This window comes from Euprymna scolopes, chromosome 7, assembly GCF_053919585.1.
Source record: "Euprymna scolopes isolate OS-2025 chromosome 7, ASM5391958v1, whole genome shotgun sequence".
NCBI classification, from domain to species: Eukaryota; Metazoa; Mollusca; class Cephalopoda; order Sepiida; family Sepiolidae; genus Euprymna; species Euprymna scolopes.
The window spans coordinates 101,362,331-101,387,633 of record NC_136488.1 but is presented as its reverse complement, the minus strand read 5'-3'; the positions used below and the strand labels follow the sequence as shown (position 1 = coordinate 101,387,633).

Below are 25,303 nucleotides of genomic sequence, written 5' to 3'. Positions count from 1 at the left end.
AAAAAAAAATGGTACTTATGCAGTTCACGGACCGTGCTTAGATAATAACGCTATCATTCAGAAATCAGTTCTTAACATGGGAGGGGGCTTTGTAACTATCCTGTACTTTCACCTAACAATTTAATAAACAACAAATATTATAAAAATTGAATTTAACTTAAAAATCCTATCTAAAAAAAATAGCACGGTCTGTAAAACGCAGCAATACCCAAAATAAATATCTGTTGAACTTAAATATGGCAGGTTTGACTACAAATATGTTATAAAATACTTATAATTCTTATTTATATACGTATGTTTCATATTTTTGTTGGAAATCCTCAGTGTTGAGGATACCTGTTCTGCCCGTAACATGATTCGAACCTCCAGACCCAAGTCGCGGATATCCTAATTAATGTGTGCTATTGTAATATAATTATTCTGCTTATTTACCTCTCACTTGTGTTATTGTTGATTTTTTATTGACGTTTTTTTTTTTGCCAAAGTTTCTCAAAGGTTTTCCACCGCCCACATACCCCCAAAACATCTGACCCTGTCCCACCCTTTCACATCTCCTGGGTGAAATTCTGGTCCAAACAAGAGATCCCACCCAATAAAACGAGCCCTTGGCAATGGTATCAAAGTAGTGCGGTTTTATTTTTACTTTATTTTTTTTTTCTTTGTGTGCGGGTGTTATTTTAATTGACTCCCAAACGTTAAATAGTGGAAATTGTAGCTTTTACTAAACTTGGATGAGTCAGCCGAAAGGCTAAATGACGTTAAGGAGAGGCAGTGGGCAAATATGGTGGTGGTGGTGGTGGGGTGTTTTCACCGATTGTCCAAAACGCGATAAGGCCTGTCTCAGCTCAATCGTTATTTTCATGGCAAGTGCTCGCCTGAACTTTAATCTATGGTGCCCCCTTGCCAAACTTTCACAAAAAACCACTCGACTAACTACAAGCACTATATATGATTTTCCCCACTTTCTGTCTGTGCCTAAACGTAGATTCCATAAACAAACCTTCTTTCCCAGAACTGCTCACTCTTGGAAAACTGCTTCGTTGGCCTGCTTTCCAGTTGAATACAACATGTTAACCTTCAAATACAATGTAACAAGTTCCTGTTAAATAACCAAATTCTACCCAAATTACACCATTAGTGATTACTACACTACCACCTTACATTCATCAACCTTAATCCTCAAGTGGTTTTGGGCCTTGATATGTGGTGACTCCCAAGTAAAGCAAAGTGGTGGTGGTGGTGGGGAGTGTTTTCATATCAGGATTGCAAGCCCTGGTTGGAATTTAACTTCAACAACCTACTTGAAAAAAATGTATTTGCACAGTGAGAAATGTGACACAAGGGTCAGAAAGTGGAATTGAAAAGTCAGCCTCCCCCCCCCCTCGAGGAAGAGCACTCTGACCTGCAAAAATGCCTGGGCAGTCCTGTCGGCATTTCCCAGTAGGAACGCCATGCGCGAATAACAATAAACTAACCCTTATCAAAGGGAGAAGGTAAAGTCTGGGAGACTGGACCTACTAGAACTGCTCAGGACCAGCATCATAGTGCAATCAACAGGGAAAAGACCATTTCAGAAATTGTCTAAACTCTGTTGATTTTGATGTCGAGGGGACAAGTCCCAAACAGGCGAAGATTAAATGTCTCGACCGATACTTGATCACTCTAGATTCACATAGGTGTATGATCAGTCTAATGGATGCCAGAACAGAGTAAGAAATCATCTATACAGCGTGATCATTATGGTCTAATATTTTTTTAAACGGTGTGAGTTGGCTAATTCTGTGATTTCCATAGCAACTTATAATTGAATTTAAAATACGAAATGAAAATTCCAGACAATATAGAATATTTAGTTTATGAAATACTGTATAAGCATGTTAACAGTCTAGTAAAAATAAAAACACAAACAAATCACTAAAGCAAAACCAAAATATGTCAGTCGAGTCATATGACAACACTCATTTGGTTGAATGTATCTACCACCTAATCTTCCTTCTGCTTTAATGATGTATTATGCCCTTACTTTCACTAATGTGTTCACATACTTATCCAATATTCCATATGTTAATATTCCATAGCAACTTGTATTTGATTAATTGTACATCATAAACTTTATAATAGTTGCCCCTTTAGCATTTAGTGACCTTAGAAGAGTTGATATAAGGGGGCAAGCTAAAGCATCCCAAATGCTCCAAGGTGAAGCTGATCCTATGGTTACCAATGTAGACTAGGCATGTCAAATTCTGCATCTCCTGAAAGACGTGTGGCTCAAATTGTATTGTCTATGAGGGTCACATACGACTAAGTATGATTTACGTTTCATTTAAATTTATTATTTTTCTGAAATTTTAATTCAGCCATAAACAATGCCACTTTTATGTTCTTTTTTACAGAGATTATAATCAATATACAGGGTGACCCAAAAAAAACAAAAACAAAAGCTAAATGGAGGCCATCTAGAACATATGCTGTAGAACGGAGAAAAAAAAGCCAAAGACCCTAGTGTTTTGATGTGATGTTTTTAATATAATAAACTAGTTATGACCAAAGTTTCATTTCATTCGGACAAAACACTAAGAAACAGGGCCTAATTAGAGTTGGGGCCTGTTTTTTTTTTGGGGGGGGGGTCACCCTGTATAATGATACTAAACCTTATGTCTATAATTTTTATTATAATTTTGATTGTAGAATTCTAAAATTTAAGGCTTAAGCTTAAGGAGCCCGAAGTAGAAAGTTGAATTCACGTAATCATGCTTAATTGGTGTCAACAATGCTGAATCACATTTAATGCAAATGTGAAATACCTCCACTCAAACTGACATTTTGAAAATATTAATTGATATACCTATTGTTAAAATTTCACAAAAATCGGAATTATCTGAATGTTTTCGAAGGACTTCCACCTTCCTTTTGATGAAACTAAATAAAACTAAATATAGTCCATATTACCCATCTTAACGCCTAGCAGTTGTGTTCTAAGATTCATAATGATCAGTTATTTAATCTACATCAAATATATCAACATATAAACACACCTAACGTCATATAGATATATTACTAGTGTATCTATCTGGCGTTGCTCGGGAGTCATAGTTTCAGTTGTTTTTTCCCACCTATTTTTTTTTTAATTAAAAAAACACTTCTAAATATTTTTGTTTTGACAGAAAAGAGAACAAAAACATTGGATTGGAATCGTATACGTTCACTGAACAAAATTATCAAAGTAAATATGAAAAAAATAAGGAAATAGCGACCTTTCTCATAAGTGTTTTGTATAATTTTATCGGTTATTAGAGTAATATTTTAATATAACCGTGATTTTCAAGGCCGCTTACAACATTGTTTAAGTTCGTAAGCGCAAGTAACTAGAAATATTTTTAAAGAAAAATACAGTTGCCTATCTCGTATTAGACCGCCGTCTTGTATCCCTCCCTAGAAACGTTTTTAAGTAAAAGCGAATCCAAGAATGGTTACAGTAATATAAACGTGTTTTAAGATATGAACGAAAATACCTTCAGTCAAACAATCTTCCTAACCGGCATATATATATATATATATATATATATATATATATATATATATATATATATATATATATATATATATATATATATATATATATATATAAATATATATATATATATATATATATATATATATATATATAAATATATATATATATATATAAATATATATATATATATATAAATATATATATATATATATAAATATATATATATATATATAAATATATATATATATATATAAATATATATATATATATATAAATATATATATATATATATAAATATATATATATAAATATATATATATATAAATATATATATATATAAATATATATATATAAATATATATATATATATATATATATATATATATATATATATATATATAGTCTAAAGAAGCTTTGAATAAAAAACTGCAAAAATAAAAATAAAGAATGCAGTTTAAATTCCCGGATGGAAAAAATATATAAACTTTAACCTATCACAGACTTAGCACCTACATAATTCGACTTTTAAGATGCTTATAATTACAAAAGAGAATTCATTTATATAAGGATGAAGAAAAAAAAAGCCTTAATTAAAATTGTTAAATAGAAATAGACTTAGCACTTGCATAAGCCGATTTCGCAAACGTCTTCAATTTTAAAACAGAATTTAACTACATAACGATGAAAAGAGAAAACCTTAACTAAAATTTTGTAAATAGAAAACGGGGATCATCAACTGCTTACCATGAAGCTGTTTCGGAGATTTAAAAACAGGACAGCTGTTTAATATATGGCTCTCCAGTGGATAATACCACTTCCCCAATAAAAAAATAATAATAAAAATAAAATGCAAAATAATACGGTTACTATTTTTATTAATATATGAAAAAAAATTTTTGATGAATTAAATAATAGGACAGAAAAAGAAAAAACTATTAATGAGTAAGTTTATGATTATAAGATCCATTCTGCGACATGTCAACTAGCATAATAATGCTATGTGAATAAAAATGCATAATGTGTGTGTGTGTGTGTGTGTGTGTGTGTGTGTGTGTGTGTGTGTGTAGCAAGTATGTTAATATATTGTGAACGGGATTTTGCGATAGCCACAAAAGAAAATTTTCTAGTCAGAAGCAAAGTATTTCTTTTCAGCTAAAATAATATTTTAAGTCTAACTTATAAAATCCTGCTGACCTAATTTTATATGTTAAATATATGTGTATACATGCATTTAAATTGACCTCCTACACTATTTTTATGACATAAGCTTTCTATGCAAAATATGGAACACGTTTTTAATACTGAAAATTCAATGACAATGACATTTTTACGCTTGGCGTGTTCACCTTTGAATAACCAACAGCTTTTTGTTTTGTTTTATCGCAGTTCAATGATATGCTCCAAATGTGCAGCGCTGCGTTGCAAGGACACTTGAATATGGTGTGCAAAATTATTTATAACCCTAACACGCTCCTCTCTTTTTAAATTTTCCTTTCAGCTATGAGCAAAATGTAGTATATGTTCTGATGCAACACTTTACATCTTTCTGTCCTCGATCTCTGAAAAATCCTCCTAGACTGAAGCTGTTTTAATTCTACATCAGTCTGTATGATATCCCCTTTTATGAAGAAAAGTATGTTTTTTATGGTCTAATATTTTAGAAAAGGCATGAATCTGTTAGTTGCATAATTAATACAGTAACTTACGATGGAATTTAAAATATGAAATGAAAATTCCAGATAACATGAAATATTTAGCATCTGGAATTCTGAATAAGAATGGTAACAGACTAGTAAAAAAATAAACGCAAAAAACACATCACTAAAGCAGAACCAACATGTCCGTTAATTCATACGACTAATTCGGTTATATAAAAATCCACCGTATAATCTTCTGCTTTAAGTATTACGACCCGCCCCTCTCTTTGCAAACTTGGCCTTTTAGCTATGAGCAAAATGTAGTACAGTAGAACCCCGAGATACGGCATTAAAAATTAGTAACAAAATGCGGTATATAATACATATGTTATTACTACTAATACTCAATACCATTACACCGTAAGGCGAGGCAAATTCCGTAACCAGAGGCCGGAAAAACATCGTACTCCACATCGTAATCTGAAAAAAATCGTATCCTAAGGCCACCGTATCACGGGGTTCTGCTGTAATTGTTCTGATACAACACTTCATCTTTTTGGCTTCGATCAGTGAATAAAAACTCATTTTAAACTGAAACAATTCTAATTCTACATCTGTATGATTAGTTATTCATAATAATATCACGTTTTTGAATAAATATCTACAGTCAATTCTATTTAAATAAAAAAAATCTTCTTTCTTCTACAAAAATAGTCAAAGATTTTAAAATGAATAAAACGAATATGCCTCTTGTTTTAAATTAAAGCAATTTAATTTTTAAACACTAAATATTCTGTCTTGCCGTAAAATTATCAGCTAAATTTCAGTTCTTCAAACCAATGAAATGTCACTTTTTAAAATGTGTTTATTCAAAATTTTACTGTTTTAGTCGACGGAGCAACATAATTTGATTTTGAAAAATTCATTTTAAAATGTGTAAAGTCGATTTTTTATCTTAGCGAATTAAACATCACTAACAATCTTTGGTGATCAGAGGATCTCAACATTTAAAAGTACGTGAAAAGTGATAACTTACGTATAAACATAAAATGTCTTTAATGTATTTTTATATAAAAAAAAATCGTGGATGCTACTTTTGGGGATCACTCTGTGCATAGAATTTATCGGATGCATTTCTTCCGGTCGCATGTTTTTGCCAGACTAGTAGGTATATAATTGTAAAAGAACTACATGCGATAGCGTTAGTTAAAGCATAACTAATTCTTTTGGACTATTAAAATGATTTCTAACCCTATTGATAATGTTTACCAATTCATTTATTTTTTGGTCCCCCGATTTATTGGAGAGGGACCTATGTTTTCAGTGACGTCCGTGTGTCTGTTATTCCGGACAATTGCCAAATTAGTTTTTCCTGAAATTTTGCCACAAATTGTATTTCATTAAATAGATGTGCACAATAATTTTTTTTTTTTTTTTTTTTTTTTTTTGCGAAAATTCCCGTTGCCTCTCCAGGGGCTCAAAAGAGGTAAAAAAAAAAAAAAAAAAAAAAAAATGCCCCAAAATGACACGTTTTGGCCCATAACTTTTGATCCATCCATTAGATTGTTCTGAAACTTGGCCAAAATGTGGAGCCCATTATTATTAATAGAAATCCAGTGTGGGTGACCCTGGCAAAATTCTGGTTTGCGTCCCCGGGGACTTTCAGTGCTAAAAACGCCCCTTTTTGTGGCTCTTTTTTCATATTTCTCAACAAAAACTTTATATGCCTGACTGTATAGTGTTTTTTTTTTTCACGGTGATTAACTCAAATATATATGTGTTAAGGCCTGAAACTGCACCGTTATCCATTTACATTAGCGTTTGATCCATCCATTAGATTTTCCTGAAACTTGGTCAAAATGTGGAGACCATTGTTCTTAATATAAATTCAGTATGGGTGACCCTGGTTTTTATTATCTTTTATTGTTAAATTCATGTTTTGAAACGCTGACATCACATCAAAGCTATAATTTTTGTTGTGGTAATGTTTTAAGCTCTATTACTAAGAAAGTCCAAATAGGTCAGTTTGTAGAAAGTTAGACTGAAGATCTAAAGGTTTCGGTTTCTGGTATTTTTTATTTGTTTTACATTTATTATTGACTATTAATGCAATATTCTTCATTCCTAAAAGTAATCAAGATTTTTGCTATTTTGAAATGAAACAAATTCTTCAATGTACTTATTACGTTTTAAAAAAATGACGGACGGACAAAATCTCTATATCAGGTGAACTCATTGTTTTTGTTTCTCTTTTATTTCTAGCAAAGTTTTGTGCTGAGACAAGTCAGGCATATTTCATAAAGAGGAAGAAGGAGCATTGAATACTCTTATCACACGCCTGTTGTGATGATTTAAAGGTAAGTTGATTTCTTCATATGAGCGTTTGATAATGTTTAACAATAGCCGCTAAATTCTATTTTGATATGAATAGTACGAGTCCTTAGCCGTATGTGTTTTGCGTGAGAGAACTGCCAAGCTACGTGAATTAGGTTTAGAACATTTTATTGCCCAATGCACGTTAGCAGCTGTGAAAACTGCAATACACGACAAAAGGTTCAGAAAGGAAGATACACATAGGGATGAGAAAATAGCGCAATATTTACCAATAAGCAATGCAAATATAATGCCACTAAACTGTAGCATGTTTCTAAAATCGTCCAGATAATTTAGCAATAGTAAGTTACACAGTGATTTGTTAAAAATTTTCAACCAACGCGTGTGCTTCTGAATTTCTATTGACTAATTGCACGCATAATAGAATAATCGTACCAGGGTAGGTATCAGTAATATAGCTTTAAAATTTTTATGTTTTTTGTTGGGGGGGGGGAGGTATTGTAAATGGTAAAGTTTACAAAAAACAAAATGTGCCCACATTAGTCACACTGTTGCCTAGAATACATAATCCATAATAAGTTCAATAGTTTAGGATTTTACCAAGCACATACATATTATTGACACTCACACGCGCGCACCGATTCTTTAAAAAAAAACATGTTGTCCTTAATATAATTCAAAAGTTGATGTAAAGAAATTCTTTTTCCTAAAAAATTTTTGTGTCGAACTGATTTGAAGATTTTGCTGCAAGATTGGATGGGCTCACCTCCTTAAATGGCAAGTTTTACAAAAAGAATAATGTGTCCATATTACTTGCTGTGTTGCTTAGTTTAAAAATTCATAAAAATTAGTTCATTAGATTTGGAAATTAGCCTGTGTAATATATGTGTGCGTGTGTGTGTGTAAATTCGTATGCTATTCACCGCATGCTTCTAGAAAAGTAGTTCCAAGTTTATAGGAGGTGTAAGAAGCATAAAAACGATATTGTCGTTTGATTTATATTTTATTTTGGTATTTCGAGCAGCCCTCCGCTCTTTGTCAAAAAATGCACTTTTTTTGACAAAGAGTAGAGGACTGTTCAAAATAATAAAATGTAATAAATTACAAACAACATCGTTTTTATGCTTACTATACCTCATATAACTTTGAATATATATATATATATATATATATATATATATATATATATATATAACTTGCGTTAAAAACAAATATTTCAGCAACAAGGCTAATATGCTATGAAACAAAACGAATCAGAATAAATAACCAAATGCCATGTTCTCAACTGAGGCAAAATAAACTATTTTTGCCTCAAGGAGCTTCTTTTTTTTCTTCCTTGCGTGTGTAGTAAGTATGAAATGATCGCCTTTGGCACACTCCACACTGTCTACAGAATTTCAAAATGGCTTCCAAGCTGACTTTGTGATGTTAGAGACTTGGTTGTCAAGTACCTGCTTGACATCAACAACTTCCTGATTCTTGTGCAAGCCCTGGTTGGGGTTCTCTTCCATCTTCCTGAATGACAACATTTCGCCATTAGACCTCGCCCTCCCCCCACCCCCGCTTCAACATCCTCTCCTGTCAGTCTCCTATATATGGTTTGTACTAACTAGGTTCAAAATCCCAAATCATTACGGATGTATTTTTTTCAAAAATGAAGGGCTGCCCACTTAGTGTCTTGTAGATCAGAAGACGAGGAAGTTAAAAACTTGTACATGGGCCAAACAATTAATCTTGCCGAATAGTATTCCTCGTTTTTCTTTTATTTTTAAAACTTTATTAATCACCACTCCCAGAGATTTAAAAAAAAAAAAAAAAAAAAAAAAACTCATATATGGGGTAAGTGAGAGGAGTTGGGTGTATTGTCTGATTCGTGCTCAGATTGAAGTCTAGGCATTTTATTTATTTTTTTAAAAATTCGTTTTAATTTTTTCCCCCATATAAACTAATTAAAGATAAGTTTTTTTTTTTTTTTTTTTTTTTTTTTTTTTTTTACTAGAAATCGCTTCAGACAAGGTGTGAAGCCACTTAATGTAAGGAGTTAACAGGGAGCAAAGATTATTATCGAATAGATCAGAGATTCCTTTCGATCTTGGACTTGAAAAAACCAATGTTGAATCTACCTGGTTTTCTTTATTAAAGTTTAATAGAGGTATTCACCCGACCCTGTGGAGATATTTTGTTGGAAATAATTTCAAATATTAGATTCGTGTTTATTATTTTTTTTTTTTTTGTCTTGAAAGAAAAGTGAAGATTTGCAATGTGAGGTCAAATAATAAAGACTGTCAACGCAGTGGTGCTTTCTTAACAAGAACGATTGCTCTTATAGAAAACTATAAAATGGCAAAAGGCTTTCACGAATCGAAACGAATTTGTTTCGTGGAAATCTTTATTTAAACTTTTTTCTAAAATACATTCTCCACTGAGATTTTGTTTTATGAAAGGATGAACATCTATTTAAAAAAACCAATGAATTTCGTTTTTTGTGGTCTCCTGACAAAAGGAGGGTGGGCCTATAAATTCGCACTTGTCCGTTCATCTGTCCTCACTTTTCTCAATAACTACGCCTTGGAATTTGTTGAAATTTTGTACAAACATTAAACATGATATAAATAAAAAAAAGTAACAGAACGGATTTTCCAGGAAAACTCCGGTTTCCACCCCCACCCCACCCTAGGGGTGCCTTTCGGGTTAAAATAGCTAAAATTGACACTTTTGTGCTTATTAAAAAAAATTGATGCCTTGGATTTTTTCTTTCTGAAAAGTTGTAACTAACTGATTTCCATATAATTTTGCTTGTCTATACTTTGCGATAGTACAGCACACTCACGTTGACACACCGGTTCTCGTCAGATCACCGAAGTTAAGCAACGTTGAACCTGACCGGTACCAGATGGGTGACTATCTGGGAAGGCTAGGCGCTGTATGTACTTTCTGGGAAGGTTGGACGTGGGGCCAGCACCCTCACCCCGTAAAAAGAACTGTCGCCACAAACGCATCTACAACGTTGTAAATGGCCTATGCCGCTTAGGGGCTCAAGGCTATGGATGGATACTTCGTGATAACTCTTGGGTGTGCCCCAGGGACTCTTTTAGGGCTAATAAAAACACTCCATTTTTGGGACTATTTTATATATTTGTCCAAATTTTTCTGTGTATGTCTATTTAGCAGTTTTACATGATGCTGAACTAAAATTTAAATTTAAGGCTTTGGGAACTTTGGGGGCTAAATGGGAGAGCAAATGATGAACTTAGTCATCTCTTCTTTTTTTGCATGGTGCAGAACTCAAATTCACATATGTTATATATATATATATATATATATATTATATTGTTCTGTTATTGAGTACTCTTAATAACCTCGTTAAATTCATTAGTTATCACTCTTGAATACACTTAACCTGGTGTGTATATATATATATATATATATATATATATATATATATATATATATTTTACATGGAGGATCACCACTTATCAAGGCCCGAAGGCCACTCAGGGATAAGGGTTATTGCGTGTACAGTAATCAATGAGATAGTATTGTAGTAATCATTAGTATTGAGGGTTTTGATAGAGAGTCTTACTAAAGGGGGCGGTTTGTCAGGAGTTTGTTTATGTTGGACTTGAAAACGTCCAAGTTGTAGTCAGGTGGGAAACAGGCAAGCGGCAGAGAGTTCCACTGGCGTGCAGTTCTAAGAAAGAAGCTTTGCTCATGGAATCTACGTTTGGATTTAAGCACAAAAAAAGAGTGGGGAAAATTATTGACAGTAGTTTCAGCCAGACGGGTGTTTCTCGTGAAAGATTGGCGAGGGGGGACGAGGGATTGGAGCTGAGACGAGCACCTGCCATGGAATTAGCGATAAAACAAAGACATGCTTGCAACGTCTCTTCTGTGGGAGAGAGGTTGCAGGGAAGAGAAAGTCTATTTTGTACTCTGTCAAGACAGGATAGGCTGTTTTTAGCAGCCCCTGCCCAGATATGGCAGCAGTACTCCATCCTTGGACGTACTTGGCTTTTATAAAGATAAAGAATTGCATCAGTAGTGAGATATCTTCTGGAGCGGTAGAAGGATCCCACCATTTTCCCAGCGTCCCTGGCAACAGACTTGATGTATATGTTCCATTTTAGATCAGGAGTAAAAGTCAAACCCAGAAGCTTGTCAAAACATGGAGCCTCTCCAAGACGAGAGCCATCCATTTCAATTGATGCCAGATGGGGATCAGAGCGTTGATGATGTAAAGATAGAAGCTTGGTTTTGGATGCATTAAAAGTAACCAGCCATCTCTTCCCCCATTGTACCACGTGCTCAAGATAAGAGGAGAGAAAATTAGAGAGAACTTTGTCATTTACAGCCTTTGATGTGTTGCCATAGATGGTCGTGTCATCAGCATAGATGTCAACGAATGATTTAAGTATGTGTTTTGGGAGATCATTGATGTAGATCAGGAAGAGAGTTGGACCCAGGATAGACCCCTGAGGGACTCCAGCATTAATACTGTGGGCCTCTGATTTCTGCCCATCAACCACTACTCTTATGAACCTATCGGAGAGAAATGATTTAATGATTGAGAAAACATTTCCAGTAATACCGTAGCTGGAAATCTTGTGAAGTAGGCCCTTATGCCATACCTTATCGAAGGCCTCGATATGTCAAGAGCAATTGCCCTGGAAAGGAAACCTTTGTCAAGAGATTCACTAATCCTGTGTGATATAACCGTTAGCACATCTGCTGTAAATCTTGCAGAGCGGAAACCATATTGCATGTCACTAAGAAGGTTGTTTCTGTTGAGGTGGTTGACTACTTCTTTATTTAATATGGATTCCAACAACTTACTCATGACTTATTGGTCTGTACTGAGAGGGAGATGACTTTTCACCTGAATTCTTAAATACAGGGCAAACTAATGAGGTTTTCCAGGGTATATATATATGAGGGGAGGTGATTTTATTTTTACTGAAAAGAAGCTTGTACCGATATTCTTACATTGAAAACAAAGCAGCGATAATTACAACATCATCGGTTATCGCTTCTAAACTTTTCGACATTTTCTGTTCTTGTCGAGCGATCTTTAAATTAATCGGATCTGAGGGGGAAAAATATAAATGATTGATAAGTAAAAATAAAAAATTACAAAAAATAATTTTTTATTGATTTTAAAATCATATTTCTTTTAATCAGTGAATTTTTGCCACATTTTAATCATCGCTTTGTCAAGCTTATTTTTAGCATTCGACGCTTTGTTGGTTGATCTTTCCTTAAAAAATGAATCTGCTTTGAAATTAAATCTTTTTAGACATGAAACTTTTTTTCTTTCAAGTGAAAAAAATAAAAAGAATTATTTGAATATTTCTTGAAGTGACCCAGATTTTGTGGCGGCCGTTGGAAATCTTCACGTTTATGAGAATCAGTTTCAATGTTTTTTTTTTGTTTGTTTGTTTTGTTTTTTTTTATTTCTCTCTCGTTAGTAATCTTTTTTCTTACACTCTTTTTCTTTCCCTACATCTCTCTCGCTCTCTCTCTTTCATCACGTTTCTCTCCACTCTCTCTTGCGCGTGCGTGCTATCTTTGCCAACATCTCTTCTTTATTCGCTTTCCTTTCTCTTTCTTTGCCATCCCTTCTCTCTCTCTCTCTCTCTCTTTCTCTCTCTCTCTCTCTCTCTCTCTCGCTATTTCTGCTAAACCTCTCCATTTCTTTTTTTTTGCCTACCCGCTTTCTCATTCTTTGCCTACATCTTTATCTCTCTCCCTCTCTCATTCTGTTTCCCCCTTTCTTTGCTTCCCTCTCTCTCTCTCTCTCTCTTCCTCTCTCCTTTCATCCTTTCTCTTTTCTGTATATATATATATATATATATATATATATATATATATATATATATATATATATCCCCCCTTTCGTTATCCCCCTCCCTCCATTTACCTATCTCTGTCGACCAAGAAAAAAAAATAGAGATTCTAAATAAGCAAGCTAAAGAGAGAGGGGTGAGAGAATCATATAACTGTTCCGTCACCCTCATTTTTTTTTTTCTTTTATTCTGTTTATAGTTAATAACTTGTCAGTCTAGTCTGAATTACCTAAACCCACCCAAACAACAACACATTGCTCATGGAAACAACAAACAAAAAAAAACAAGAAAAGAGAACCACTGCCCCTCCCTGGGCACCTCTTTTTTTCACAGGTCACTAGCATATCTATACAGAGACTCCCACCCTGCTGCTCCATCTCCTTCGCCATCCTACTCCATTCACAGCGACTAAATTTCAATAGTGCTGAACTAAAAATGCAGGCAGCACAATGAATTATGCTAACACTAATCCGTTCATTTCTCTCAACAATCGGTCTGTTACTTTTCTGCTTGTATAAATGTAAGTCAGGTTGACTCGACATCATTTACTTTTCAAGACCAAGAACTACGTTGATACCGTCAGTTCCATTTTCCAAAGCAACGGACCATAATGGAAGACTTTCTACAAATGATTGCCACACGTTGATCCTTGCCGGGTTTGAAACAGACGGTACAATTATTGCGCTCCTATTAATTTTTCTTACCAATCGATAAATTTGCTGGAGTTTTATCCCATGTATATTACAAAAGTAATAATACAACTTTCATTAAATATTACGAATTACTTGTGTCTTATTTATTTATTTATTTTATGTATTTATTTATTTTTATCATTTCTAAGTTCCTTATCGATCTTGCAGTTTTGGACTAAGATTGGCCGATGTATTTGCCGTATTCGCTGGGTTCCTTAATAGTTTCGGATCCACCCGGAGCCCTCTTCTGCAAATAACGAAAGTATATTTTGTTTTAATATCTAGTGATGCTTATAGCAGAAACCAAGTGATTGATTGAAGTATTAATATTAATTTTAATATTAATATTAATCAATAAAAAGACAATTTTAGTTTCAAACTCTCAAACGACTAAGGAACTTAGAAGGGGTCAACGAAAAGAATATGCAGACATAAGATGTCCGTAATATTTAATGAAGTATCGTAAAGAAAAAATGCTATACACACACGTATATGGGCTACCTCCCAACACAATGCATACAGCCCATAATATTCTCAAATAGTCACCCATCTGGTACTCGCTAGGTTAATATCTGGGGGCGCGTTAAAACCATTGGGAGAAATGCACCTCTCATACTTCGTTAAGACATGCATCTAGAAGAAAAACTGATGAAAAACGTGAGGTCTATTGCCTGCTCTATCTTGTGGCGATTATATGCCCCAAAGGTGTGAGTGATTCTACATAAAGCTCTCACCACTATAAACAAATCATCTGTATGGATTTTAGACAACTTTGTTGTCTGAACCTCATACGTCAGGATTCGATGGGAGGGTCTCTCTCTCTCTCTCTCTCTCTCTCTCTCTATCTGTCTCTCTCTCTCTCTCTCTCTCTCTCTCTCTCTCTCTCTCTCTCTCTCTCTCTCTCTCTCTCTCTCTCTCTAGTTTGTTTGTATTTTTAACAATGTAAACCCTTTGGGTGTTTGAACCCGTCAGACACTTTTCATTTAAGTTCACTCATAGGTTGAGAAGTCCTGTAAACTAGACCCGCCCTGATCTTAAACAAACCTCTTAGGATATATAAAGAAAACCTAATAGAAAAGAAGAAAGCACTTGCCTTTTCGGTTAAAAACCAAACGTTACATGTAAAAATGTTTTGAAAGGACGTAGACTTTCTTTTCGTTCAGATAAAACAATGTGCTTTTGATCATTATCTCTGAAAAGCTCAAGTTGAAAGCACTGTATTTGTGGCGTTAGGATTATTAATAAATGCATTTCTTTTTTTTTGTTGTCGATGTTCTCATAACAATAGCTTTGAACCATATTTTTTTTTTAAAAAGAACCCTGAAACCAATGTCAGCATCGTTAGTGTGCTAATTCATACAACAAGAACTAGAGTGCTCAATTATTTGTGCAAGGACATATGCATTTTTTTATATTTTAATTAACGCTATACGTTAGTTTGAACTTCCATCAATAACTTCTGTTTCACAGAAACATTGGAAACTCAGCTCGCATGGTTAAATATATAAAACATGTCAGATTCTTCAGTTCATGTATTATTTGAAGTATTCAGGTTACCATTCCTATCTTGGATGTCGTTCTCATGGCGTTTTCGGCCGATGTAACCTTTGACCTTTTTCATTTGCATTTTGTCGAACTCTAGCATCTATACAGAATTCTGAACTGAACCTTTTATTTAATCCACGGTTAGCTTTCTCTCGTTTGATCATCTATGACCAGGTGAGAGCTTTAAATAAGTTGTTGTTAACATTACTTTTACTGATGATTAAACCTTCAACCTCCACAACACTGTAGCTTAGAATTAATTATTATTTAGTCCTTTTATCTATCTATCTATCTATCTATCTATCTATCTATCTACGAGTCTTTGCGGATGGGAACAGAAGTCTGAATATTTCAAAATAATACAAAATATCAATCTTCATCTCTTCAGTCGATCTTATGGTTGAGGAAGTGACATAGGCTATCTAAAATTAACAGAGGTCAAAGAATTCATTTTTCATTAAAGTCTGTTTCGAATTGAAATTGATATAAAAATGTAGAATAGCTCCAAATGTTTCATTAGCAAAATTTATTGTGTTGCGTATTCTCACCTTATTTTCTTGAATTTTATTTAAGGTATACCATTATTCTAAAGTCCATGGTTACGGACTATAAAAAACGGACATTACAAGTTCGAATCACATAGGATCTATTAAATTCAGTTAGAAACCATGGAAATATAGCAACTTATGTTCAATTATTAATTGCAATTCAGTATGATATAAACATTCAACAAAACTTTTCCCTCTCCAATTCTCTCTCTCTCTCTCTCTCTCTCTCTCTCTCTCTCTCTCTCCTTTCTCACCTTTCCGTCCCCTTCTCTTTTTTCCGCTCTCCTCTTCATCCCCCTTCTCTCTCAGTTCCTCTCCTCCTCCCTTTCCTCTCAGTTCCTCTTCCCCTTTATTCTAGACCCTTTGTGTCTAATATAAAGTCACTGTCTAAAAGGTCACGCGTCGTCTATGTTCTGTTTTAAAAAATGACGTCATTATTTTCTAATTTTATGACTCCATAAATTTTAAATAGTTATTAAATATTTCTAGACATGCGCGTGTAATTTTCACCCTACTATTTCGGTGATAATACCCTTTCTTTCTTTTTTATTATTATTATTATTATTATTATTATTATTATTATTAACAACAACAACAACAGCAGCAGCAGCAACAAGGGAATCATCACTTCTCAAAGTCCGAATGCCACTCAACGATAAGGGTTAATAAGTGCGAGGTTGCCGGTGAGACAACGTATAATTATGGAAGTTGAGTAGAAATTGATTTTTAAAAAAGGATGGCTCAAGTGTGATGCGATTAAGATTCGAAACCGGGGCCTCAGAAACTGGAGCCCGGCGCAAAACAATGGAACTGAACCTCGCTAGTTTAAGAAATGTATCTGTTTTATTGATGTTATTTGTTTATTTTATTTCTGCTATTTTGAACGGATTTAGCTATTTATATGGAGGGCATTTTGCCTAAATGCTAGGTGGAAGTAATTTTGTTTTTGCTTCGCTAATTATTAACTCTAAACCGATGTAAATAAAACTGATGCAAAGGATTGAAGTTTCCATTTACAGCAAGAAATTCTTGGAGAGGCAATTGCTCCTAAATGAAATAATATCGACTCTATGCAATCTGCCATTGTTGCTAACATTACATGCACAGTTGTTGATGTCTGCTGCACACACTTCGTCTACCGTTTTCCCGCTCCCCCCCCCCCATCTCTCCCCCCCCCCCCGTATCTCCCCCCGTCTCTCTCTTCCCCCGCGTCTCTCTCTTTCCCTCCCCCATCTCTCTCCCCCCCGTCTCTCTCTCTCTCTTTCCCGTCTCTCTCTCTCTCTCTTTCCCGTCTCTCTCTCTCTCTTTCCCGTCTCTCTCTCTTTTCCGTCTCTCTCTCTCTCTTTCCCGTCTCTCTCTCTCTCTTTCCCGTCTCTCTACAATAGCGGACGGCGAAGAGACCTCAACCTTGCGTAAAAAAAAAAATGGTTTTGCTAATAAATCTAACTTCCTGCTCGATCATGTGACATTGGTTTCCTGTAACGACACAGACGATGACGACGACGAAGCGTGTGCGCTAAGAAAAGGACATGGACAGAATTATAAATGTAGGGGATGTCCTAAGGGAATGCGGGAAGAACTGACGCTCGCTCGCTCGTCGGGTGTGCGCGAGCGTGTGCGCGTCTGTGCATATCCTGTGGTTAAAAAAAAAGGTTAACTCTGCAATTAGTTCTCCGACATTGCCTTTTTTCACACAACAATGACTTTATTTCCCCTTAAAATGAGAGGAAGATGAGGACGACACTCAGGAAGTCCTCATCTACTAATGGGAGAAGTAGAATAAGAAGAGGGATGGGGAGTACGGGAAAGGGGGATGATTTTTTCTCTCTTTTTCTAACCAAAGATACATTAATAAAAAAAATCTCTATACAAAGTTAGATATGTGTATATGCTTATATATGCGTATGCATTCAATTCACTGCTAAACTAATTAACTGAGCGTTATGATTTTTAAAACATTATTGCTCTGCATAACGGTGGGAAATGTGGCGATATTTAGTTTTCTAGAAAGGAGTGAAAGTCCTTAGGGAAAATGCAGATACCTCCGATTTTTGTGAAATGTAGACAATATAGATATTAGACATCAATTAATAAATATTCCAAAGTTTGTCTTTTGAAGTAACTTAAAGGACATTTAGGGTTTCTACTACAGGCTCATCCTATCTCCACCATTCAAAAATTTAAATATTTCAGATTTGTATGAAATTTGATTTCTAGAGATTAGACACTAATTAAATAAGATTCTCGGAATTTCAATTTTTTAAGACACTTTAAGTTTAAGCTTTAAATTTTAGACATTTTATACAATTAAAAATCATGTAATAGATTTTTAACAAAATTAGAATAAGGATTCTAGATATCAGGTTTAGTATCATTATATGTTGATTTGAATCGTTGTCATGGCATATAAAAGTGGTGCAAAACTGTTCTATTCAGGAAATTAATTTTACCCATCCTAGGAGATATTTTTCTAGAACACACATACACACACATATATTTATAGATAGTGAAAAGATAATTTTGAAAAATTAATTCAATCTGATATGTTTTGCTGATATTTATGGCTTCATCAAAAATTTATTTCAAGTAAATAATCCTAACTCCAAACTAGAGAAGCAATAATTTATGCACTTTACACATTCAGTCCAGATTTTTTTTTTTTTTTTAAATAAATTTTAGGTGAGGCAGAAATATTGGCAAAATATGTCAACTTGAATTAATTTACCAAAACTTTCTGATCCAATCAAATTTCATATTTATCTTATTTGTAGATATTTTTTCTATTTCAAAGTTTTTCCTTCTGAAATTTAATTTATCTTCAATATGTCTGCACATGTAACATATGCTGTTGTTGCAGTTATGCGAGGCCTCCTTCTGCATAGAACTCAAAGATTGTGCCCCAGGATTGTCTAGTATTACAATAGTTTGGGTCTAATGGTTTTGCATATTTACCCCACTCTCATCGCGGGGGTATGTGAAACAAGGTCGGAAGAAGGAGCTAGTGTTCCTAATGAAGAAACACTCTCACCCTGCTAAGATGCTTAAGGAAACCTGTTGGCATTCACTGGTGAGGGCGTTTCAGACAGTTAGCAATAAACGTGCTCCACCCAAAAGCCAGGGGCAATGGATCTCCTAAGAATACCCAGAACTAATGCATCAGACCGACAGATAAACGGTCACAAAACAGTACAGTTTCTGCCAGACTATCGACAGCGGCACAACAGCAATCGCAGCCAAACGCGAAGTGAATGTCGTGATCCGGTGCAATTGTTGTTACAGTTGTTCGGGAATATTTGAAAGATTTCATTTATATCCAACAACTGACCAATCAGGAAGCAAATTTTCCAAAAGATGTATTATTTAATCATCCTTGACATAGTCAGAATTACACTCATGTTTATTAGTTTTATTGTCTTACTGGACGCAATTAAGCTACGTTTTTTTTTTTTTTTTACAAGGTGGAAGCCACTCGGTGATAAGGGTTATTGCGTGTGCAGGACGTTAGTGTTGAGATTTGATAAAGTGTCTTACTTAAGGGGGCGGTCCATCAGAAATTTGTTTATGCAGGTTGTAGTCAGGTGGGAAAGGTTCTTCGTAAACTTAACTTTGGATTATTATTATTATTATTATTATTATTAATATTACAACTACTACTTCTACACTTTTGTATTGGTCTATTCGTCTCACTTACTTGCAACTGGAATTCGCAATTCTTTTTTCTTTTTTATTATAAAAAGTAAAAACTTTATAATTTTCCAACCATGATCATTTTGTCCCCCCCCCCCAAAAAATGGCCGCTCTCTCTCTCTCTCTCTCTCTCTCTCTCTCTCTCTCTCTCTCTCTCTCTCTCTGGACTCTTCTTTGTTATTTTTCTCTAAATTTCTCTTCCACTTAATTCCGTAATTTTTCACATTCATCGGAAAACCCAGACTTGTGTTTAACCAATCGTATACACTTAATCATTAATATTTTGTTTCGACCTGCAATGACTCAAAACTGGTTGGTGTGACGTAAAACAAATCAAACTGTGTTCAGATGACCGAATTATTATTCAACACTGATGACAAAATTCCAACATTGATGCCATAATTCCAATACTAAAAATGTGACCTATAAATTCTACAGATTTCTTCAGGTGTGCAATTCGAAAAGTGACGTTTTCTGTTTTAATGTCTTAACAATTTTGAATTAAATTTTATTCAACTCACAATTCATAATAGTTTTTCTGCAATTTATATTTATATTTAAGATAGTTATAATGTAGGGAAGGAGAAAAATACTGTGCAATTTAAATATTCCAACATATGTTTCCCCTTGTTTGTAGAGTGTGTGCCACTGGGCGTGGTTCAAATACTATGTTCAGAAATAGACCACTTTCCTATAATTCTATGAAAAATATTTTCCAATTCAAAAAAGAAAATCTCACAGTGGGGGGTGGGGGTGAATAAAATCAATTATAATAAAGTCATATTCCAGTCTGTCCGTTTGTTTGTTCACAATTTGATTAATATGCACAAACGGTACACTGTTTCACAATGATATTTTCATATTGAAAACTGACCTTTACGCACTTACATTCCAACTTGATTTCGACATATACTGTTTATTTATAAAGGAAGTCTACTTGCAAGAAGTAACCTCATTTGCATCAAAGAAAATCTATTTTAATAATTAGCTCCATGTTATTGTTTGTTGTAATAGAATTGTCTCCATTGTTCTATTAAGAAATATTATTGAAATTTGATTTAATGTTTTTAAAATATCATTTAAATTTGATTTAATGTTTTTAAAATATCATTTAAATTTGATTGAATGTTTTTTAAAATATCATTTAAATTTGATTGAATGTTTTTAAAATATCATTTAAATTTGATTTAATGTTTTTAAAATATCATTAAAATTTGATTGAATGTTTTTAAAATATCATTTAAATTTGATTGAATGTTTTTAAAATATCATTTAATTTGATTGAATGTTTTTAAAATATCATTTAAATTTGATTGAATGTTTTTAAAATATAATTTAAATTTGATTGAATGTTTTTAAAATATCATTTAAATTTGATTGAATGTTTTTAAAATATCATTTAAATTTGATTGAATGTTTTTAAAATATCATTTAAATTTGATTGAATGTTTTTAAAATATCATTTAAATTTGATTGAATGTTTTTAAAATATCATTTAAATTTGATTGAATGTTTTTAAAATATCATTTAAATTTGATTGAATGTTTTTAAAATATCATTTAAATTTGATTGAATGTTTTTAAAATATCATTTAAATTTGATTGAATGTTTTTAAAATATAATTTAAATTTGATTGAATGTTTTTAAAATATAATTTAAATTTGATTTAACGTTTTTAAAATATAATTTAAATTTATTTTCAATTATTATTAGCCTACACCAGTTGCCTTTAAAAACAGAAATTTTTTAAGCTGTGATAGTTTTTACCCTTTAAGCTTTTTCCAGTTTAATCTTCATAGACAGAAAACTGATGTATTTAATGCATCCATAAATCCATCATGTGATCCACTTTCAGGAAAATCGTAAGAAGTTAAGATATTCGATGTATCTTAAATAGTATTTTGCTAAACCCGTCACCCGCCATTATTTTTCAACCTGGTAACGCCGAGTATATACAACTAGCTTGATCTATATATGATATAACTTTTCTGGGTCCGAACTTCACTCAACCAGACTAATACAAGCTTAGTTAAAAATAAAAACAAAAATTGAAAACCTCTGCAATAATTTAATACAAATAGCATTTATGAAACGTTGGAGGAACGTGGGAGGTGTAGAATGTTCTGAAAGTTTTGAAAAATGTTTAAAAATTCTGAGAATATTTTTGTCAGACATGTTCACGTCATTTAATCCAATTTTCAAAATTAAATCGGTAAACTGCATGGTCTCGCCCTTTTTTTTTCACTATATATATAGCTTCTCTCTTTTTTCTGTATATGTATATTTCCTACATCTCTTTATACAACTCTTTTATATCTTTATGCATATTTCTCTCTCTCTCGCTCTCTCTCACACACACCACCTTTTGATATCTGTGTATATTTGTCGATATATATATATACACACACGCACACACAATGTATTCATAAAGTTCTTGTTCATTAAAAAAGTATAACTTTATTTGCATTTGCAATAAAAAAGAAAATTGTAAAAAAAATGCAAATAGTTATAAATTGTTTTTAATGTACACGAACTTTGTGGATACCATATATATATATATATATATATATATATATATATATATATATATATATATAACTACTTCATTTACTCACATAAATTAATATACGAAAGTATAAATTTATGCGTAAACTTTAAGTATTTACTTCAAAAGTACTCAATACGTAGGTAGAGCTAGTTAGTAAGTTATAAAATATATGGCGATTAAGCTATACTAAATATTTCGCATTTCATCCACTCTAGGACTCTTCAGGCTTATGCGCATAAGCCTGAAGAGTCCTAGAGTGGATGAAACGCGGAATATTCAGTGTAGCTTAATCGCCATATATATTTTATAACTTATATATATAATATGTATGTTGCCCGGTCGTAAAATACACTTAATTATGATGTTTTATTCACGAAGGTGTCATATTTATTATCATAGAGCCAGTTCTCTATTGATTATTATGTTGTACTCAATATATACTAGTGATTTCAAAAGTAAAACAATATGACTCTGGTGCTATCAACTAAAATCGAAACCAAAACATTTAGCTCTTTAGAAATAGATTGGAAGAGATCGTTCTGCACACATACATAGAAAAGGTCACATATATACAGTAGAACCCCAGGATATGGCATTAAAAATTAGTAACAAAATATAGTACGGTATATAATACATATGTATATAATCAAATAACATTATAAATAACACCGCAAGGCGGGGCAAGTACCGTTACAGGGACCGGAAAAACTTCGTATCCCATGTCATAACCTGAAAAAAAAAACGAATCCTAAGGCCACCGTATCCCAGTTATATAATATTTAGATCTCTCTTTCTTTCTCTCTCTCTCTCTCCCTTTCCACCCTTTATATATAACTTTCTATAGAGTTCTCTCTCTCTCTCTCTCTCTCTCTCTATATATATATATATATATATATATATATATATATATATATATATATATATATATATATATATAATCTGTTGGTCTTTTTGTTGAGCCCCCTTTCTACCTTCAGCTCTTTTGTATAAATGTTCGAATATCTTTATGTCCATTCATTTGTTTAATTTCCCTTCAGTTTATGTGATAAAAATCTACTATTGTTTTTGCTCCTGTCGCCATCTTGAATTGACGAAGTTAACTTTCACAGATTGACGCATTATTTTCTTTCTCCTTAAAGCTTTCGCTAACTAGACACCTGTTATCCAATGGTATGCCTTGGTTATCGTAAGCAACAAAGCGGCCCCTCCTCCATCTTTCCGATTCTTAATTATACTCTATATAAAAGAGATTACTTCAAAGATCGACTACATATTTATCATACCAACACACCAAATGAAATGCAATATTCCAAATGCTAAATTTAAATTCTACTCATAAAGCCATTCGATAAAATCAATAGAGGGCTTTTGTTTTAAAACCAGTTTTTCTTTTATAATATAGTGTTCGTATATGCGTTATTACCACTACATATATTTTAAAGGATGGGATCGCCCGAACGCTGAAAATACAAAACAATTTTTTTTCATCTCTGAATGAAGGTATCCAAATCCACTTAGTAAACCAAGTAGATTTCTGCATAGATCTTGTTGAAATGAAGTCTTAGACAGTAGCTATTCGCCATCGTGTGTTCTAATTCATTCGGTTTAAAGTCCTGTTAAAGTCACATTAGCTGACCTTCAATTATGTCAATGAAGCCAGATGAACAATAGAGCGTCAATCAGAGACTAATCCAACAAGTACATGAACAATCTTAAAATTTCTTTCCCTCTCTCTTTATCTGTGCCCCTCCCTCTTCATTTCTCTGCCCCTTTCTCTTTATTTATCTGACCCTTTCTCTCTTTATCTCTCTGCCTCTTTTTCTCTTTATTTCTTTGCCTTTCTCTTTCTTCAATTATCTGCCCCCTCCCTCTCTTTATTTCCCTGACTCTCTCTCTCTCTCTCTCTCTCTCTCTCTCTCTCTCTCTTTATATCTCATCCTTTCTGTTTTTTCTTATCCTCTCTCTCTCTTCATTTCTCATCAGTCCTCTTTATTTCTCTGTCTCTCTCTTTATCTACCCTTTTTTATCTCTTCATTTCTCTTTCCCCTTTCTCACTATTTCTATCTATCACTCTTTGTCCCCTCTCTATCTCTCTTTTTGTCCCTCCTCTATCTCTCTCTTTTCCCCTCTCTGTATCTCTCTCTTTTCTCCCTCCAATCCTGTATCTGTCTCTGTCTTTCCCCCCTGCCACTCTGTATCTCTCTCTTCCTTCCTCTCTGTATCTCTCTCTTTTTCCCTCCCATTTTGTATCTTACTCTATTTTCACTCTTTCATACCCTGTATCTTTCTCTTTCTTTCTTCAACTTTGTATCTCTCGCTTTATCATATATATAGAAAGAAAGATCGATTAATTTCGTTTCTGATCGATTAATTTCGTTTCAATGATTTCAGGTCAATAGAATTAAATTGCGAAGCGATAGCGAGTGGGCGAAACCTCTTAGTTTAAAGAGCAGTCTCTGAACAGAATGACCTTTGGAAATTACCCCATTATTAAGTGCTTAACCATTATCCTTGAGTAGTCGTTGGGTCTTGATGAGTTGAATCGTTGGTATATAAAAAGTGCGCATGTAATTTATCACTGAGAATAGAATGCTCGTTCTTGAGCCTTGATCTGCGATCATTCATTTGATGCGGTTTACAGGTGACTTCAACAGATGTTGACGAATGCTGAGGACCGATCCTAAATAAAACTGTACCGTTTTTGTAATAATTACATCTCTATTTCTACAAAGTTATGTGTATATGTTTATTTACTTTTATCTATCTCTCAAGATTTACTATCATATATAAGCACTTATTAATGGGTTACTTTCCATATGATAATACTCTTTATTTGGGCTGGCGAATTTCTGTCACATTTGAGAGTTCTTGATAAGGTGCAAAAACGATTATGTGATTAAATTGCGCTCATCCTTTCTTCTTCTCTGCAACCTCTCTCTCACAGACGTGATGTTG

General features: G+C 33.4%; 1 protein-coding gene across 6 annotated transcripts in view; it reads left to right on the top strand.

Moving 5' to 3' along the window:
• The window catches only part of LOC145279864 (uncharacterized), a 333,260-nt gene that overhangs the window by 163,861 nt on the left and 144,096 nt on the right, over nt 1-25,303 (top strand). For all 6 annotated transcript variants that reach the window (XM_080131306.1, XM_080131307.1, XM_080131310.1 and 3 more), the window contains exon 2: nt 7,414-7,508. The gene's annotated coding sequence lies outside the window, so the exon portion shown is untranslated. The remainder of the gene's footprint in view (nt 1-7,413; nt 7,509-25,303) is intronic.